Below are 18,885 nucleotides of genomic sequence, written 5' to 3'. Positions count from 1 at the left end.
CCTGTAACAAAAAAAGTTCCCCTGGAGAGTACTCACCTCGGGAGGGGGAAGCCTTAGGGTCCCAATGAGGATTCCCCCACTCCTGTAGCTGCAGGCAGTCCAGCGCTGGCTCCCCCGAAGAGTCCCGGAATCCTCCCTCGACAAGCCTGATAAGCGCTGATTTATTTACCTCTCCTGGCTCCAGCGGGGGCGCTATTGCGGATCTCCGCACGGAGATAGGCGAAAGTATAGGAGACTTGCGCCTGCACAGTAGAGCGGCCCAACGGAGATTTTTCCCCTATCTCCGTGCAGAGAGCCGATACTGCGCCTGCACTGGAGCCGAGGAGGTAAATATTTACATCGCCGCCGCTACTGGAGGATTTTTGCCGCTGCTGTGAGACCAAGGAGGACGGGGGAAGCCTCAATAAGATCCGGAGGCTTCCCCCACCCGAGGTGAGTACCCCCCAGGGGAGGTTTTTTCGTTAAAGGTTTTCTTTAAGGGGGTCAAGTGCAAGTTTACCTTCTCTTTTAGGTTTCTCTGAAGAGTAGCAACATGGGGGTCTCAAAACAACTCTCAAATGACCTGAAGACAAAGAATGTTCACCATCATGGTTTTGGGGAAGGATACAGAAAGCTGTCTGTTTCCACAGTTAGGAACATGTTGAGGAAATGGAAGACCACAGGCTCAGTTCAAGTTAAAGAGACTCCGTAACAAAAATTGCATCCTGTTTTTTATCATCCTACAAGTTCCAAAAGCTATTCTAATGTGTTCTGGCTTACTGCAGCACTTTGTACTATCACAGTCTCTGTAATAAATCAACTTATCTCTCTCTTGTCAGTCTGTGTCTGGAAGGCTGCCAAGTTCTTCAGTGTTGTGGTTCTGCTATGAACTCCCCCTTTCAGGCCCCTCTCTCCACACTGCCTGTGTGTTATTTAGATTAGAGCAGCTTCTCTCTTCTCTCTTATCTTTTACAAGCTGGATAAATCGTCCTCTGAGCTGGCTGGGCTTTCACATACTGAAGAATTACAGACAAGGGCAAAGCTGTTTGCAGGAAGAAAAGAGCAGCCTGAAACTTCAGTGCATGAGAGATGCAGGGGGAAAGAAACACACAAATGATCTCTTGAGATTCAAAAGGAAGGCTGTATACAGCCTGATTGTGTATGGATGTATTTTCTATGTGTGGACATACTGTACATCAACCTACTTCCTGTTTTGGTGGCCATTTTGTTTGTTTATAAACAAACTTTTTAAAACTGTTTTTAACCACTTTTAATGCGGCGGGGAGCGGCGAAATTGTGACAGAGGGTAATAGGAGATGTCCCCTAACGCACTGGTATGTTTACTTTTGTGCGATTTTAACAATACCGATTCTCTTTAAGGCTTGAAGTGGCAGACCAAGAAAAATCTCGGATAAACAGAAGCGAGAAATGGCGAGAACAGTCAGGTGTCAACCCACAGACCAGCACTACAGACCTACAACATCATCTTGCTGCAAATGGAGTCACTGTGCATTGTTAAACCATTTGGCGTACTTTACACAAGGAGATGCTTTATGCCAGAGTGATGCAGAGGAAGCCTTTTCTCCGCCCACAGCACAAACAGAGCCGCTTTAGGTATGCTAAAGCACATTTGGAAAAGCCAGCTTCATTTTGGAATAAGGTGCTGTGGACTGATGAAACTAAAATTGAGTTATTTGGGCATAACAAGGGGCGTTATTCATGGAGGAAAAACACAGCATTCCAAGAAAAACATCTGCTACCTACAGTAAATATGGTGGTAGTTCCATCATGCTGTGGGGCTGTGTGGCCAGTGCAGGGACTGGAAATCTTGTCAAAGTTGAGGGACGCATGGATTTCACTTAGTATAAGCAGATTCTGGAGACCAATGTCCAGGAATCAGTGACAAAGCTGAAGCTGCGCCAGGGCTTTATCTTTCAACAAGACAACGACCCTAAACACTGCTCAAAATCCACTAAGGTATTCATGCAGAGGAACAAGTACAACGTTCTGGAATGGCCATCTCGGTCCCCAGACCTGAATATAATTGAAAATCTGTGGTGTGAGTTAAAGAGAACTGTCCATGCCCGGAAGCTATCAAACCTAAATGAACTAAAAATGTTTTGTAAAGAAGAATGGTCCAAAATACCTTCATCCAGAATCCAGACTCTCATTGGAACCTACAGTAAGCGTTTAGAGGCTGTAATTTCTGCAAAAGAGGGATCTACTAAATATGGATTTCGTTTATTTTTTCTGGTGCCCAAATTTATGCACCTGCCTAATTTTGTTTAAACAATTATTGTACACTTTCTGTAAATCCAATAAACTTCAATTCACATGTCAAATATAACTGTGTGTGTCTCCTATATGATATATTTAACTGACATTTTTTATCGTAACAACCAACAATTTATACAGGAAAATCATGAAAATTAACAAGGTTGCCCAAACTTTCACATCCCACTGTAAGTAGCAGCAATCTGAAGTGGAGTACCTAAAGTAAAAAAAAAAACAGAGCTTGTCATGACAGGTTTTGTCTAATGATATAGGAGGGGTGTGGGATTTAAGGGTTGAATACTTACCTAATCAGCTGTTAATCGTTCTGGCCTCCTCAGAATTGTGGCCATGGTGGGGTTTTTTTCTAAACTTCATACAAAGCTCTGGCCACCCCCATCTGCATTGCTGCTGCCCGCTCCCCAGCCCAGCAGCCGCTGCCTGATTTGTGGCTGCTGAGCTGGGGGCAGACCACGGCAATGCAGGTGGAGGTTTATAAATAATTTTGGCAGACTTTGGAACTATGGCGTGAACTGTGTTTCCCAGGAGTGGGGGTGGGGCACTATCTGTAACCCACTTACGTCAGATCAGGTAAATATTTAACGTTGAGACAACCCCTCAATTCTGCAGGCTCTCTTTTTTATACTGGATGTACTCTTTAAGTAAACTTTTGCCTATGAACATGCAGAAATTGGCCACTGCACACATTCATATTTTTTCCATATTCATATTTAAGTATATTCATATTACATACATACCTCCCAACCTTTTGAGATAAGAAAGAGGGACACTTAACCCTGCCACACCCCTGATCACACCCCCATCACACCCCTAGTCCCGCATACCATAAAGATTTCATTAGAAAAATATATTGTTTTATAATTCAAACCACACTGGTCCTTTCTATCCTGGTTCATTTTCCTTCATATTAACATTTTAAAATTAGTAATATATCAATTTAAAGGATGGGAATAAAGCTTAGAGTCAATCAAGCACATTTTTTAGTAGAGAAATATATACATTTACATAGAAAGAGGGGCAAAGTCCTGAAAGAGGGACAAATGAGGAGGGACAGAGGGACAGGGCTCCCAAAGAGGGACTGTCCCTCCAAAAGAGGGACAGTTGGGAGCTATGTGCATACACAAAAGCAATACATTAGTAACTGCACAATTGAAGGTAAAGAGGCGCCCTGGTTGAAATAAAAGCTTCTAAAAACAGCTTAAAATCGAGGAAATAATATGAGGTGGCTTACCTCAATAACGAAATCCTTGTATATGACAAAAGATTTTTATTTAGCACAGGCAACGCGTTTCGCGGGTCCAAGCCCGCTTCATCAGGCCAATAAAAGTGCCTACAATAGTGAAAGAGCTCCTCAGTATAACTGTATCGACAGCGTTATAGGTTAATACAATGAATACTTATGCATTATACATTTATATCCTAATAGTATACATACCACTATGGCTAAATGAAAAACGATCAAATGATTCGATAGATCCATCAATCAGAAAAACGATTTTTTCAAAAAAGTAAATATAACCTAATTTAAGGATCTGGACTGCCGATCTAAAATGGGAGATGGTAAATATGCAAATGCAGTGTTCAGCTGCATTTGAAGGTGTGTATATAATGTTCAAAAAGGATCAACAGTCCATGGGCCTGATTCACAAAGCCGCGCAAGCCGTCCAGCACGCGAAGCCAGCATACGAAGCGCCGCCCGCGGATCCCCTCACATGCAAAACGCCGCGACCCGCGCGACCGTGACAAATCGCGCTCGCAAAAGTCCGCGACCGCACGAATCACGGCACCCCGCAAGTTGCTGAGACACCCCCACTACACTACATTATTAACTGGATTGAGAAGCTGATTCTGGCCAGTCTAAACATAAGAACACTGAGATGCAGAGATAGCAGTTTTTGAGAACTGTCTGAAGTGAACTGTTTAAATTCATTAGACAATAAAGGTGGCCAAATAGTGGTCAACATGGCCAACAGATAGATTCCTCTCCAATCATTATCTGATCAGACAGGAATCTATCTTCTGCTTGATTGCCCCCACGCACTACACACAGTTTTTCAATCATTTTCAGCATGGAATCTTTGTGTGTGCCTGCCGGGTATACCCCCCCCCCCCCCCCCCACACACACACACACACACTGGGCCGTGCAGTGTAGCAGACGTTCACCTGTCCTCCGCGTGGTCCAGGCCTCTGCTCTCCCCGCTTCTTTTTCACTTCCGAGTCCCAGGGCCGCATGTGAAATGTAATGCAGAGGACAGGCACTAGGGGTGCTGTGACCAGTAGAAGCCCCTAGTATTTGCCCTCAGTGTCATGTTATGCAGGCAGTGAAAAGCAGCCAGTGAGGAGAGAAGAGACCTGAACTGTGCTGTGGACAGGTAAGGGTAGCTTTGACGATTATCGTATCAAATGCCGCTAGTGATGCACTCCCAATCTGCCACCGACAGCAACATTTTCCATCCTGCGCAAGCCACCTAAATGACTGATTTGGGATGGAAATCAGTAGATCGACAAACGTCTGTGGGATCGATTTCTAGCGGGTTCGGTCACATGATCCCTCTCACTAAGTGTATGGTATATTGGTTGGATTTTTCAAATGATTCAGAAAAAAAATTATATTTCTCTGGTCGAAAAAAAAACGATTGTGTATGGCAACCTTTACCATTTCGGCCTGCAGCCAGCTGTTTCTAAGCTGAACATACCTGATGGCTGATAACTAGAAGGTGTGTCCATAAAGTATATCACCCTTGCAGTGTGCCCTGGTAAAGTGAAATATTGGTCCCTAAAGGTGGCCACACATGATACAATAAAATGATCTGATTTTACGGCAATTAGATAAACGATAAGTTGTCCTGAAAAATTAAAAGCATTTTTTTTTATTCGGGCAAGAAATCCAATCGAATTTCCCATTTTTATTCAATATAAGTCGATTAGGAGTGGTGGATTTTTCGGATCAATCTTTATGAAAATTGAATGGTGTAGGGTACATTTCCAGTTTCTTTCTATATTCTCCCAGGCAGGCAATTCATTTCCTCACAGTTTTCAATCATTTTTTTTCCACAATTGGGGAAATTATACACGTGTGTGGTACACTGGTCTGATTTGTAAATCAATCACAAACGTTGATTGTAAACCTTGAGTTGATAAAAAATGTGTGTAGCCACCTCAGGACACTGTGTCTCAGCATTCTTAGGGACCCTAACTGACAGAGCCGGGAAAAGGTCCTCCAGCACAAATGGCTGAGACACCAAAGTGCCCCCATCGATCCACCCCCCACCCCAGCCGTCACACACTGATTGCTATTAGAGTACCGTAAGTAGCATCCCAGGGCCCACAACCCCCCCAACACCTTAATCTCTAGTTATCTGGCTTGCAGTCACTGCCATGTATTCCCTTTTCTTATTTCTCTCTGCTTCCAACCTAATAGGGAAATAATAGCACCCCTCCTACACTGCGCCCTGAGGCTGGAGCCTCTCTCGCCTCGGCACGGCCCTGCCAAGTGACATGAAGTTCCATTTCTTCTTGACAAATATTGTTATCAGAAACTTGCCCTTAGAATAAAATGGTCAGTTCAGTTCATTTGCACTTTGTCCTTCACCATTGTCCATATCACCGTTGCTTTTGATGACATCTTTAGTAATACCAGGCAATACTAGTGCTTTAGAATAATGCATAACAGTTCAGTGATAGTACGCTTTCAATGGATACACAATGGATTGTATTGTAATGTCATGCTAGACTGAAAAGAAAATGCTATGTAGCCTTGTTCCTAAGGAGAAAGGAAGTGTGCTGAGAGAGATAAGTGCACTGGGTGTATGGAAACTGCAAGACAGTGTCAAAAATGTACAGTCACTGTGCAAAATATGTTTCTTCCAGTACTGAGACGTCAGAATTCTACTTTGTGTTACCTGTTTTACGTGCATATTACTGTTAAGTTCTATTAGTGACAGAGAACATACTATTTTGTATTATGAATGTTTAATGTAAATCTACAATCATTTATATCTCAAAGAAAAAAGATCATTTTGCAGTTTATGCTCTGCAGTACTAGTACCAACTTAACTTAAAGAAAACCTGTACAAAAAAAAGTGCCCAATTTGAATACTTACAGTACCTATGCAAGTGTAAATTGTTTGAAGGTATTGTAAGGGATGCTTTACAAAATTATGTAGCACAGAATAATCTTTTTTTCAGTTCGACAGCATGGTTTTACTAAAGACTGGTCCTGTCTCACAAACATGCTCAGCTTTTATGAAGTGGAGAATGAAAATTTAGATTTTGGGAAAGCAATAGATGTAGTGTACTTGGACTTTGCAAATGCTTTTGACACTGTTCCCCACAATAGCCTGGTACAAAAGCTGAGGATACAGGGACTAGCAGAAAATGTGTGTATGTGGATAGAGAACTGGTTAAGGGACAGAAGGCAAAGAGTGGTAGTAAACCAAACTGAACATATCAAAATGGAAAACTGTTAGCAGTGGTTTACTGCAGGGTTCAGTACTTGTTCCAATTCTTTTCAATGTGTTTATTAATGATTTAGTAGATAGAATACAGAGTAATGTGGCCAACTTTGTAGATTACATAAAAGTATGCAGAATTATCAACACTAAGAAGGATAATGACATATTGCAACAGGATCTTGACAACATGACCATATGAGCAAGCACATGGCAGATGAATTGTAATGTTTATAAATGTAAAGTTGTGCACCTTGGACGTACCTTTGGTAAAGCTCCATATAAAATAAATGGCATACAGCTGGGAACATCAGACTTGGAGAAGGACAAGGGAATACTGGTTGATAGCAAGTTAAGCAATCATATTCAATGCCCATCAGTGGTAGCTAAAGCAAATAAAATTCTGGGATACATAAAACTGGAAATAAAATCTCAAGATGCTAGTATACTACTCCCTCTGTATAAATCATTTTGGAGGCCACATCTGGAGTATGGGATACAGTTTTGGGCACCACACTATAGAAAGGACATTGACCTCAGAGAACAGGTACAAAGATAGGTAACTAAATGAATCAGAGGGGTGGAAGATCTCACTTACTAAAAAGACGACAAACTGGGCTTATTTTTTGGGGAAAAAAGGGCAACTGTGAGATGACCTGATTAACATGTATTAATACATCAGAGGGCAATACAAAAGCTTGGCAAATGAGCGTTTTGTCCCTAGGGACAACGGACAAGGTTACATGATTTGAGTATGGAGGGAAAAAAGTTTTTGCCAACTATTTAGAAAGGGGTCCTTCACAGTGGTTAAAATCTGGAATATTTTACCTCAGGAAGTAGTTATGACAAACTATATCTGCATTTAAAGAGAGCTTGGATGCTTTCCTTGCATTGAAGGGCATCCACAGCTATAATTACTAGGTAAATCCTGGGAGAGTTGATCCAGGGATTTATCTGACTGCCATCTGGAGTCTGGAAGGCATTTTTCCCTTTTAAAGTGAACCAGAGATGAAGCACCCTCATGTATTTTACCATATATATCAGTGGGAACATTAGAGAAAACACCTACCCTGCTCTCTGCTTCATCCTTCACTGCTCAGCTTGCTTATCAGCCCTGATAAAATCCCAGACTGAGCATTCAGTCTTGCTTTGCTCAGGAATCATTATAGCTAAGTCATTATAGCAGAGCCAGAAGGGGACAGGATTGGGCTTGAAAAGACATCAGTGAAGACAGACTCAGCTATAATGATGTGGGTAAATAGAATCAAAGAGGCGGGCACAGTGGATATCTGCCTTAGGGAGGACTTCCACTAACTGGTATAGGGATGCAGGGTATCACCTTCTGCGTGCTCAGGTTCAGGAAATAGATGTAATATATATCATAGCAAAGAAGAAAACAAAATCTTGCACCGCTCCAAGGCTTTTTATTCCGTCAGTTCAATCTTCATGCATGTACATTCAAGTCTATTTCTTAGAAATGTAACATAACTGACATACCCTGCTCGAGTCCTGGCTGTGGGGCAATGTGGGGGTGGCGGCGGCCTGCCACCCCCACATTGCCCCACAGCGAGGACTCGAGCAGGGTATGTCAGTTATGTTACATTTCTAAGAAATAGACTTGAATGTACATGCATGAAGATTGAACTGACAGAATAAAAAGCCTTGGAGCGGTGCAAGATTTTGTTTCCTTCTTTGCTATGATATATCAGCTATAATGATTCCTGAGCAAAGCCAGACTGAATTTTCAGTCGGGGATTTTATCAGGGCTGATAACAGGCAGGCTGAGCAGTGAAGGAGGAAGCAGAGAGCAGGGTAGGTGTTTTCTCTAATGTTCCCACTAAACTATATGGTAAAATACATGAGGGTGCTTCGTCTCTGGTTCACTTTAACCACTTGCCGACCGCACGCTTATACCGTGCGTCGGCAAAGTGGCAGCTGCAGGACCAGCGACGCAGTACTGCGTCGCCAGCTGCAGGCTGATTAATCAGGAAGCAGCCGCTCGCGCGAGCGGCTGCTTCCTGTCAATTCACGGCGGGGGGCTGCGTGAATAGCCTGCGGGCCGCCGATGGCGGCTCGCAGGCTAAATGTAAACACAAGCGGAAATAATCTGCTTTGTTTACATTGTACGGCGCTGCTGCGCAGCAGCGCCGTAAGGCAGATCGGCGATCCCCGGCCAATCAGCGGCCGGGGATCGCCGCCATGTGACAGGGGACGTCCTGTCACTGGCTGCACAGGACGGATAGCGTCCTGTGCAGCCCGGATCACCGGGGAGGGGACAGGTAGGAGAGGGAGGGGGGAATTTCGCAGCGGAGGGGGGCTTTGAGGTGCCCCCCCCGCAATATGCCTGCAGGCAGGAGCGATCAGACCCCCCCTGCACATCATCCCCATAGGGGGGGAAAAAGGGGGGCGATCTGATCGCTCTGCGTGCTGCCTGATCTGTGCTGAGGGCTGCAGAGCCCACCCAGCACAGATCCCATCAAACAGCGCTGGTCCTTAAGGGGGGGGTAAAGGGTGGGTCCTCAAGTGGTTAAGGGGAAGGTTCAGGGACTGTTTAAAAAAAATAAAAATCCGCATCCACTTACCTGGGGCTTCCTCCAGCCCGTGGCAGGCAGGAGGTGCCCTCGGCGCCGCTCCGCAGGCTGCCGGTGGTCTCCGGTGGCCGACCCGACCTGGCCAGGCCGGCGGCCAGGTCGGGCTCCTTCCGCGTTCCAAAATGCGCCTCACGGCGGTGCGCTGATGTCATCGGACGTCCTCCGGGCTTTACTGCGCAGGCTCAGTAGTTCTGAGCCTGCGCAGTAAAGCCCGGAGGACGTCCGATGACGTCAGCGCGCCGCCGTGACGTACATTTTGGAACGCGGAAGGAGCCCGACCTGGCCGCCGGCCTGGCCAGGTTGGGTCGGCCACCGGAGACCACCGGCAGCCTGCGGAGCGGCGCCGAGGGCACCCCCTGCCTGCCACGGACTGGAGGAAGCCCCAGGTAAGTGGATGCGGATTTTTATTTTTTTTAAACAATCCCTGAACCTTCCCTTTAAGGCTAATTGCCCCAGGCCTTTTAAGGTTTTTTTGCCTTCCCCTGGATCAACTGAGATAACTGGGATATGTGCGGGTTCAGGATGGTGATTTTCTTTTTCTTTCTGGTTGAACTTGATAGACAAATGTCTTTTTTTCAACCACACTAACTATGTTACTACGTAAAGGGAAGTTAATGGTTAATCCAGAGGCTTCCCCGTCCCGCTCCTCCTCGCCATTCCTCTGCTGTGTCCAGGCAATAGCACAGACTCGGTCAGGCTTGACTATTTCCTCTGAAACCCGAGTTGATCTGTGCTACTATGCAATAGGGCTACACTTTAAGGATCCCTGCTCTGCAATGGCTTCGTGGAAGAAGATGGAGGAATCCTCTGGAGGATCCAGAAGCCTCCCCCTCTCGAGGTTAGTGTCTCATTTTTCTTTCCCAAAACCTTACAGGTTTGCTTTAAAGAAAACCGAAACCGAAACTAAAAAAAGTTTCACTTACCATGGGCTTCTACCAGCGCCCTGCAGGCGCCCTGTGCCTGTGACTGGCACTTGTGCGACCCTGGCAGAAAATCTCGTTCTGTGCATACGCAGGACGCTCCCAGCGACGGGAGCGAGATCGAGGACGCGCATGGCCGGAAATGCGCAAGCGCATTGGCCATCCACATGGCTGAATCGGCAAGAATGAAACTTAGTGGTAGCGGGGGACCGGAGACTCAATCTGTGACGGCGCGGGGACAGGATGGCTGCAGGGGGATGGTAGAAGCCCCAGGTAAGTGAAACTTTTTTTTTTATTCAATTCAGGTTCCCTTTAAAGTGTACATCCACTTCTGTCTAAAAGATGATAGGACACATATTGTTTACACATGAGTCACTAGCCAATTTAGTGTTTCCAATTGAAACGGTAGTAAGTAATATATTTAAGTCATGTAAAATGACTTAAAGAGAATCTGTACTCTAAAATTCTTACAATAACAAGCATACCATTCTATTCATTATGTTCTCCTGGGCACCTCTGTGCTGTTTCTGCCACTCCCTGCTGCAATCCGGGCTTGTAATTGCCAGTTTTAGGCAGTGTTTACAAACAAAAGACATGGCTGCTAACAGCATGTGATAGGCTGAGAGTAGCTTAGTGTGTGTCATACAGAGCTTGGAGGGGGCCTGGAGAGGGTGTGTATAGCTTTTATCCTATCACAAGCAGACCAGCACATTCCAGCCTGAGTGCCTGAGCCCGACAGAGCGGGCAGAGGAAAGAAGATTAGATTATATAACAGAGATAACACAGCCACTGTGCAACTAGGAAAGGCTGCAGTAAGCCAGCACACATTAGAACAGGTATAGGAACTTATAGGATAGAAGAAATAAGGCTGAAAATTTTGTTACAGTCTCTGTAAATGACTTCAATTATACTTTTATTGCAGGCATAGCAACAATGCACACTGTAATTGATGAACAATGCCTGAAATCTCATATCAATGTTTCTGTGATTTGCTCAGGAAGCTGCAATAAATTGTTGGCATGCCAAACAAAATATGGATATTAAATATGCACATGTATAGGGGTGTCAGAATGACAAATTGGGTCAATCCTTGTGCAAACATTTCCAGTTCCCACTCCTAGCTAGCTGATTGTAATTACCCTATCTAGCAAACCCAGGCAACATAAATTTGAGGGGGATACCCAAACAAAAGAAAGGTCTGTTCAAAACAATTAAACATTGTTAACATACAATAAAAACATTTCTAAGCTCCCATTTTCAAAGCAGCCAAATATGCTGTTCCTTCTATCTCCGGATCCCAAATTACTTCTCCCTCCTAGTTGCTACGATTTGGAGTGGAAATAGTATTTAACCCTGCCAGGAATTTGAACCATCATTCGCCTCACTCTGCGCCTAACTCACCGACGGCGTACCTATACGTACGCCACTTTAGACCACCAGGGAAAGTATATTGGAGGTGAAGCACCTGATCACCAGGGAAGCCATATGGGGGAGGGAGGGGGAAAGCACTAGATACCAAGAAACTGAATATGAGAGGGAGGGGGCCACTAGAGACTAGGGAACTGTATAGGGTGGGGGGCACTAGACACCAGTGAACTGTAAAGACATTGAGCTGGGCCCGCAACTATGTCCCAGTGTTCAATTTCGGCCTGCTTCGTATTTGAGTTTGACACCCCTGATTCAGCCTTTGCCATTGGGATGTGTTTTATAGTTGCCAGCACCTCTTTCATGAATCATTCTAATTCTTCTTTGTTGTCTTCAGGGAGATGGGCAGAATCCTGAAACCTTTCTGCTTTGTCTTTATGTATATTTTCTGGCTTTTTATATAGGGATCAAATAATACTGTGCATAATTTGAAGTTTTTGTATCGGATAAGTCTATGTCATCCTAATTCTGTCTTCATTTGATATACATTTGAGGTGTGTGCAAATGTTAGCAAGCAAATATTGTGACTGCTTTATTAGAATAACCGAAAATGTAGCTTTGTTCCAAGGTAAGGTTATTTCTGCCTCTTGGGTTACTAAATCATATCTGATATCCTGTTTCTTTTATCTTGTTTCTTTTATCTGACTTAGATTCTCCGGGGATCTCTTATGATGTCTCTAAAGTCTCTGAATTTGATGCATTCGCTTCAAAATTTTTTGCATTCTGAGATGTTTGTCCACTGCTTACACTCACGCATGAGCCCAAATTTTTTAGCACACAAAATGTGCTGAAAAGTCCCTACCTTGTATTATATGCGAGTCACATTGTTTAGCGTGTACCCAGAGCGTGGAGATGGCAAATCCTGCAGCAGGATGCTTCAATTGTCAGCTGGCTGTGCTCCCGCTGTGTCTGTGCCCCATATCCCTCTTTCAACATGGTGAGTGCAGCAGTGCACTGTACAGCACTGAACTGGGCCCTGCAGCAGTGTGTCAGCGCCAGTGCAATGATTGAAGATTCCCTCTTTCCTCTCTGTCGCGCTTGCAGCATCTTGCATCTAGTGGCATCTTGAGACACAGAGGGTGGTTCAGAGAGGCAGAAAGGAATCCCCAATTATTGCACCGGCGCTGACACAGTGCTGAACACTCCACTCTACAAGCCGGGGTCACAGGTCAGTGTCGTACAGCGCACTGCCACACTCACCATGTTGCAAGAGGGGTGGGAGGCACAGACACAGGTCAGTTTTGTACAGTGTGTGCCTCACTCTCCATGTTGCGGGAAGGATGTGGGGCACATACGCAGTGGGGAGCACAGTCAGCTGACACTCCCGGCCGCGGATTCGGTAGCCAGGGAATCAATGTATCGGGCTATGGTCCCCGATCACTGATTCCTCTCCCCCGCTGAAAAAGCGACAGCTTCTCTCGGAAGCTGCGCCTTTTCTGGCCGTTCCCTCCCCGATGCGCCACTCTAAGCGTGTGTTACGCTTAGAGTGACGTCATGTAAACAAACTCATGGCCGCCATCTTGTGGCCAAAAAGTAATACTACAACTGAAAATAAAAATAAATTAAAATGAACACACATTTACATTAAAAATCTATTGTTTACCCCCCCCCCCCCCCCCACCCCACCCTTCCAAAACTACCCAAATAAAATGTTTACTTTAAAAAAAAAAAAAAACATTACAATTAAAAAAAAAAAATATAAATATTTACCTAAGGGTCTAAACTTTTTAAATATCAATGTAAAGATGAAATATTTCTATATTTTTTTATTTTAAACTTGTTAATAGTGATAAATGCAAAATAGAAAAAATGCACCTTTATTTCCAAATAAAATATTGTTGCCATACATTGTGATAGGGACATAATTTTAACGGTGTAATAACCGGGACATATGGGCAAATACAATACATGAGTTTTAATTATGGAGGCATGTATTATTTTAAAACTATAATGGCTAAAAACTGAGAAATAATGAATTTTTCCATTTTTTTCTTATTCTTCCTGTTAAAATGCATTTACAGTAAAGTGGCTCTTAGCAAAATGTACCCCCCAAAGAAAGCCTAATTGGTGGCGGAAAAAACAAGATATAGATCAGTTCATTGTGATAAGTAGTGATAAAGTTATAGGCTAATGAATGGGAGGTGAACATTTCTCACGTGAAAACCACGGAACTTGAATGGGTTAAGAACACCCTCACAGGTTGCCACTCTGGTTGTAGCCAACAGGTTAAGACTGGGTGGTGAAGGGCTATGTTGGGAGGAGTTCTGGAATGCACTTTGTCTTTGTCGCGCACAGACTTTTCCCAGATTGGTGAAAATAATAAATGATAAAGATGTTCCTTATTTTTTCCACTTCACGTGTGCCATCTTAGGCCCGGTTCACATTAGCGGTTGTTTGCCAAACGGACCGGATGACCTGACCGGATCCGGACCGGATCCGGATCGGAACCGTACGGTTCTGATCCGGATCCGATCCGGATCCGGTCAGGTTGCATCAGGTGGTAATCAGGATGCGATCCGGATCCGTTTGGCAAAGTAACGTAAAAAAAAAAAAAAAAATGTTGGGGTCTGGGAGGTCAGCAGAAGGGGGACCTGTGGAATCAGGCCCTCTGCTGTTTAGCACTCACCTCCACCTGCGACATGCTGCCAACATCTCCGGATCCAGATCCAGCTGTGCTGCTCCACTCCAAAATGCTTGCCCACGTGTCCCCAGCCAATATCGCCGCAACAATCCGCATAGGAAGTGGGGTAGAACATCCGGATTTCTCAGCCAGTGTGTTGTGCGGCCTCCGGTTCCCATTGGTTTGTATTGGCCGGATGGTGCAGTCCGGCTCCGCCCCGGATACGGCTGCCGGAGGGGCCGGATGAAAAAATAGCGCATGTTGGAACGGAGGCCGGAGTCCGGATCCGGCCCGGATCCGGTTCTGCAGAACGGACCCATGTGAACGGACGCATAGGCTTTAATTGCTATGCCGTGCGTCCGTTCCGTCCGTTCTGCAGGCGGTGCGGCTCCGGCACGGCGATTCCGGAGGGCCACCGCAAGTGTGAACCGGGCCTAAGTCATTCAGTCAAATCATACTAAGAATATCAACTGCATCTTGGTAATGCAATGGTGCATTCAAATGATGATCCTTATTATAATTGCAGGATAAAGGTGAAGAATAAATTCTGGTTCAAATTAGTTGTTCATAATAACAGTAATGAAAAGCAACAAATGACAAAGTTGTGATTAAAAAAACAACCTTTGTGAGTTTCCAGTGACTGTTCAATTCAGTAAAATCAGGATCCCGCTGTGGGATGATACTTGGCGGAAGTCATCGATTCAATCAAAACAGACATTGCAAACATACATAGTTGTCATATATGTAACGATATCCATGGTTTTCATTGTGGGTAGTTAGGATTGTACTGGATACAGTAGGGAGGGAAGCCTGGAGAGGGTAAGAGAAATATAGAAAGTAATCTTTTACACCACGTCTCAGCATCTTCAGTGCTTTCTGTTGGAGCAAAGACCAGGGAAGCATGTTCTTATAGCAAACTTGATTAGAGACCAGTTTTAAACAGACCATCATACTATTGCAATACATTTCTGCCTGCAAGCTTGGAAATCTTAACCGTCACATTTCTCTTTCCTTAACCCATTCAGGTTCCGTGGTTTTCACGAGAGAAATGTTCACCTCCCATTCATTAGCCTATAACTTTATCACTACTTATCACAATGAACTGATCTATATCTTGTTTTTTCCGCCACCAATTAGGCTTTCTTTGGGGGGTACATTTTGCTAAGAGCCACTTTACTGTAAATGCATTTTAACAGGAAGAATAAGAAAAAAAATGGAAAAATTCATTATTTCTCAGTTTTCAGCCATTATAGTTTTAAAATAATACATGCCTCCATAATTAAAACTCACGTATTGTATATGCCCATATGTCCCGGTTATTACACCGTTAAAATTATGTCCCTATCACAATGTATGGCGACAATATTTTATTTGGAAATAAAGGTGCATTTTTTCCATTTTGCATCTATCACTATTAACAAGTTTAAAATAAAAAAAATATAGAAATATTTCATCTTTACATTGATATTTAAAAAGTTTAGACCCTTAGGTAAATATTTACATGTTTTTTTTTTTTTTAATTGTAATGGTTTTTTTTATTTATAGTAAACATTTTATTTGGGTAGTTTTGGGAGGGTGGGGGGTAAACAATAGATTTATAATGTAAATGTGTGTTGATTTTAATTTATTTTCATTTTCAGGTGTAGTATTACTTTTTGGCCACAAGATGGCGGCCATGAGTTTGTTTACATGACGTCACTCTAAGCGTAACACACGCTTAGAGTGGCGCATCAGGAAGGGAACGGCCAGAAAAGGCGCAGCTTCCGAGAGAAGCTGTCGCTTTTTCAGCGGGGGAGAGGAATCAGTGATCGGGCTTCATAGCCCGATATATTGATTCCCTGACTACCGAATCCGCGGCCGGGAGTGCGCGTGCACGCGCACGATCGGCCGCGGGGGCGCGCGGTAGCGCACATGGTTTCTGGACGTAGTTTCTACGTCCAGAAACCAAAATAGGTTAAATTAAACAATAGGATCAGAATCATTTATTTCGCCAAATACAACTAGAGTTGTACCCGGAATTGGTTGTGGCACAACAGGGTCGGTGGTGGTACAGCAGTAAATACCTACAATGCATACAGTACATACAGTAGATACATACATTAGGAACAGTGCAAAAATATAGAATAAATAGAATATAAAGCATAGTTAGGATACATAATGATGAACCCAGGAGAGGGACCATGGGGGTAATCCGCTGCCATCTTTGGAACTCAAAACGCTTTGCAGCGATACTTTGAATCAGATGCCCTGTGGTCTTCCTGAGAGAGGAGAGGCAAGGAAGAAGAAAGAGAGAGAGAAGGTAAAAAAAAAAAATGAGAAGTGAAATACAAAAGAAAAAGACAAAGACTCCCCTTAGGATTGCGGCACAGCCTGGCCCGGTAGTGTTCGGTTACTGTCCCATATGCTGATTTTATCGCTATGTCTGCTGCGGAGCCCGACGGCTGATGCCCAATGTAGGGATTGTGCATGGGCGACAAAAGTGGCTGAAGTGGCTGAAGTCCATGCATGGCTCCCTCGGTGCAGTGCAATTGTTGTAAACGCCAATGCAGGGCTGCATTGGTCCCGCATCTAGGGCCCATCCTGCGCTGAATCTGTGGCTTGCAGTCTGTATGACTGAGCTGGAGGGGGCTCCGACTGATGTACAAGGCTCATCTACATGTGTGGCCTAGCAGGCATGGAGGTATCTTCTGCCCAAGCAGCGGTGGCTGAGGGTGGAATGAGGCCTGCCTCTGGTGATCGGATGAGGACCACTGACCTGCAGCTGGAGCCTGGTGGTGGTGTCAGCGGGGAGGACAGACATCGCGTGTTGGTGGTGTCTGCAGGGAGAGCAGACATTGGAAGGCAGCTCCTGAGGCAAGAGCAGTGGTGCCCTGGCGGTCCACCACCGGGAGCTGCAACTGCTCCGACTGGCAAGAGGAGACAGCGTGCACGGGGCCACGCGGAAGCAGAGGTCCGACCACTCTGCAGCGTCCTCTCTCGCTGCAAGTGGCCGCCTGGCGGCGCGGCCCAGCGCTAGATCAGCGTGGCCGATGATGTCTGGCTCGCTCGCCACGTTTGAAAATGGCGCCCTCCAGGCAGGCCCCGAGCGCGTCCTGGCTCCCTCATCAGCAGCAGCGCCCGCCGGCTGGCTCCGAGGACATCCCAGCCTCCCCATCAGCAGCGGTGTTTCCTGGGGCGAGCAGCGACGAAGAGACGCAGAGCGGCCGGGACCGGTCTCACATGGGCCATCAGCCGAGCTGCCCACGTGGTGAGCCGGACCCCAGCACGGGTGCCATGGCACCGGAGCCCGGGGGCCAGAGCGTCTCCCAACCACCCGATGGTGCAGCAGAGCCGTAGGAAGACCATCGGAGCAGTCTCGGCCGCAAGTCCAGGGGAGGAAAGAGTGGAAAACGAGATGTGGGCTGGAGCCCTGTGGCCGTGGCTACCCATCAGGCGCCATCAGGAACTGATCATAATTCCAGGTGTGTGGGGTGCTGGTTTGATTCATGTCCAGTGCCTGATTTTGTATACAACTGACGAGTAGCCATAAACACACAAGAAGAGTATATATATGCTGTTCTTGGTCCCACTAGTATGCAAGCAGAAGTGGAAAGTGAGATGCTATGGTAGAATAAGTTTACTCCATGGTAAAAAAGGAATTTGTTGCTGAGAGAGGACATGGGGTGTAGCTAGACTTAATAGGCCCCCTGCAAAAATGATAGTATTGGCGCTCTTAATCAAGAGATCTCGACCTCAGACATCCTCCAGGCAATTAAAACGCTGAAACCGCACAAAACTCCAGGCCCAGATGGATTCTCGGGTACATATTATCGTAAATTTGCAGACCTACTTGCTCCTGTTTTGGCAACCTGCTTCAGTGCACTACGAGCCGGCTCACTACCTCCTTCTACCATGCTACAGGCTACTGTCTCTATGATCCCAAAGTCTGACCAACCTGTCCTACAACCCGTCCTACAACCCCAGCAGTTCCACCCTATCTCACTCATCAATATGGACCTCAAAATCCTCGGTAAGATTCTAGAGCAGAAACTTAACTCATTTCTTCCACAGATCATACACAAAGATCAAGTAGGTTTCGTCCCAGGTAGACAAGCTAATGACAACACCAGGAGAGCAATGCATCTTATCCATTTCCTTCGCAGCAGACATTTACCTGGACTACTCCTTTCATTAGATGTATACAAAGCTTTCGATATGCTCTCCTGGAACTATCTAGAATTTACTTTAACTAAATGGGGGTTTGGCCCTTTTTTCCTCAATTGGATCAAAATTCTTTACTCCTCTGCGACAGCCTGTGTTAAATGTTCAGGTTTCGCCTCCACCCACTTCCCTATATGCAGGGGTACGAGGCAAGGGTGCCCGCTCTCCCCTATCCTATTTATCCTAGTCCTAGAGCCCCTTGCTATAGCCATCAGATAACATGAAAACATTTTAGGTGTGGAATGTGCCGGAGTTCAACAAAGTTCTAATGTTCGCAGACAACATGCTATTTTCAGTCACTTAGCCTCTGATTTCTGTCCCAAACTTATTATCTATACTCACGGGTTTCTCCCATATCTCTGGCCTGACGATGAATAATCAGAAATCCCTTGCCATGAACATCACT

The 18,885-nt window shown here is 45.2% G+C and overlaps 1 protein-coding gene and 1 long non-coding RNA gene across 2 annotated transcripts in view; one reads left to right on the top strand and one right to left on the bottom strand.

The window, feature by feature from the left end:
• Positions 1–1,736: 1,736 nt before the first annotated feature.
• On the bottom strand, positions 1,737–17,750 carry LOC137563052 (uncharacterized). Its single transcript, XR_011030234.1, has 4 exons — positions 16,434–17,750; positions 6,988–7,060; positions 3,503–3,601; positions 1,737–2,470 (listed from the first exon to the last, which is right to left on the bottom strand). It is a non-coding gene; the product is annotated as an uncharacterized lncRNA (long non-coding RNA).
• Positions 17,175–18,885, top strand: part of DENND4A (DENN domain containing 4A) — a 205,005-nt gene continuing 203,294 nt past the window's right edge. Inside the window, exon 1 of the mRNA XM_068275015.1 lies at positions 17,175–17,740. The gene's annotated coding sequence lies outside the window, so the exon portion shown is untranslated. The remainder of the gene's footprint in view (positions 17,741–18,885) is intronic.

The sequence above is a fragment of the Hyperolius riggenbachi genome, chromosome 3 (genome assembly GCF_040937935.1).
Source record: "Hyperolius riggenbachi isolate aHypRig1 chromosome 3, aHypRig1.pri, whole genome shotgun sequence".
NCBI classification, from domain to species: domain Eukaryota; kingdom Metazoa; phylum Chordata; class Amphibia; order Anura; family Hyperoliidae; genus Hyperolius; species Hyperolius riggenbachi.
This window is presented reverse-complemented; position numbering and strand designations above follow the sequence as displayed.